At 41.0% G+C, this 2,158-nt stretch overlaps 1 pseudogene; it reads right to left on the bottom strand.

Annotated features, from left to right (window-relative positions):
* Positions 1-1,350: 1,350 nt before the first annotated feature.
* Positions 1,351-1,522, bottom strand: LOC118077378 (U2 spliceosomal RNA; annotated as a pseudogene).
* Positions 1,523-2,158: the final 636 nt, after the last annotated feature.

Here is a 2,158-nt window from a genome sequence, read left to right as displayed (position 1 = left end):
AAGGAATTGAGGAGATGCTCATCAAATTTGCAGATGGCACCTAACAGGGAGGGGTAGCTAATGCCACGGAAGACACAATTGGGATTCAAGAGGACCTCAACAAATTGGGGAACTGGCCCCAAAAACAACGAAAAGAATTTCAGTAGGGACAAATATAAGGTTCTGCACTTAGGTAAGAATAGCCAGCTGCACAAATATAAGATGGGGGAGACCTGGCTTGTCAGTAGTACATGTGAAAAGGATTGAGGGATCTTAGAAGACCACAAGCTTAACATGAGTCAACAGTGTGATGCAGCAGCAGCAAAAACAGCTAATGCTATTCTAGGCTGCATCGACAGAAGTATAGTGTCCAGATCAAGGGAAGTAATAGTGCCACCCTATTCTGCCATGGTAAGACCCACAACTGGAGTACTGTGTCCAGTTCTGAATGCCACAATTTAATAAGGATATGGACAATGTGGAATGTGTGCAAAGTGTGGGATGGAACACTGGGGCAGACAAGTCACAACAGTTCCTAGAGTGTCCACTAACAGGAACTTACCTTGATTAAGTTCCTGTTCCTAAAGACATGCAAATGAGATGGACTAGCTGGGACAAAAGCCTCTAGCCAGCAGCCATTCTCTCTCTTAGCCTTCTCTCCGATGGGAACACATCTTCAGAGAATCTCCAGTTAGGATGGTTCTCCATCTTGGCCTGCAGCCAAGACAGAGACCAAATGGAGCCTTACTTTACCAAGTAGTCTCCACATGTATATATCTGTAACTTTTCTAAGCAAGCCTGCCTTTCTGAGATTATGCTGTTAACTCAGGATGAAACTGTAAATAAACTCTATCCTATTTTCTCCTACTCTGGAGAGTAGGACTCAAAGCAATGGCTTCAAGCTACAAGAAAGGAGATTCCAACTAAATATCAGGAAGAACTTTCTGACAGTAAGAGTTGTTCGACAGTGGAATGGACTACCTTGGAAGGTGGGGACTCTTCTTCCTTGGATGTTTCTAAGTGAAGGTTTCTAAGCAGAGATTGGATGGCCATCTGTCATGGATGCTTTAGTGAAATTCCTGCATTCCAAGGGGGTCGGACTACATGATCCTTGGGCTCAATTGAAGCATACATGATGGCTGGCCAACCAAGAAAGGAGATTCCACCACCTCTCATGGGTGTATGTTCCACTGTCAAAGAACAAAGAAGTTGAGGAAGTACTTGCTACAAAATCCCAACATGAAAAAGGGGGAAATTGTTAATTACCAATCAAATTCATATGTTCACTCCAAAAATATTTTTTTAAAAAACCCATTTTTCATAACACACTTGTGTTAAGAAACTCGCTTACCTGGTATTAAACCAAAATTAAGAAATTGCATTGTGCATAAAAACACTTCAATACCAGGTCAATGTGCAGAGCAGGTGGAGCAACCACCAAATTCAACTCCCGGTTCTCAAAATTTGTTCTTTTTGTTCTCAAATAGAGAACATACCAGTTATTAAGCTGATAAACATACTAGATATTAAAAACCCCATGCATACATTTCCATATTTCTGAGTGCGGTGGTCTGTACTGATATTATTGAGAGAAATGGGAGAGAAAGTTGATTCAGTTCACACTGAAAGGCGAACCTACTTAATTCATACTTTTCAAAACAATAAGTAGAATGAAGCACAGCCATCCTTCAAAATCTGATCTTCTTTGGATTTTGCATCACAGTTCTCCAGCCGAATAAAATGAACAGAAATGCATGTACTAGTGTAAAATGTGCATAGAAAATGCTTATGTTAGTAAAATCAACACACAAAATTCTGTTATATTCGGGGGGAACTACTTTGCAATAAATATTTGTTAGGCAAAATTGCACACAAAAGTGTATAACTGGATGAGATTTGCAATAACATGTTGATGAGAATAAGAAGACAGTGGATAAGGAAATGGGAGAACTGATCCTAAGATAAGAAAAATGAGAAGATGAGTAAAACAAAAACTGACGGATTTGTCCACCACTAAGATATAGGTCCCAGCTCCGGCCCACCTAGCAGTTCGAAAGCACATCAGGTGCAAGTAGGTAAAAACTGTAAGTACTGCTCCGGCGGGAAGGTAAACTGTTTCCATGCACTGCTCTGCTTTGCCAGAAGCGGCTTAGTCATGACCCAGAAGCTGTCTGCGGAC

Source organism: Zootoca vivipara, chromosome 10, assembly GCF_965207765.1.
Source record: "Zootoca vivipara chromosome 10, rZooViv2.hap1.1, whole genome shotgun sequence".
Lineage (NCBI taxonomy): Eukaryota > Metazoa > Chordata > Lepidosauria > Squamata > Lacertidae > Zootoca > Zootoca vivipara.
This window is presented reverse-complemented; position numbering and strand designations above follow the sequence as displayed.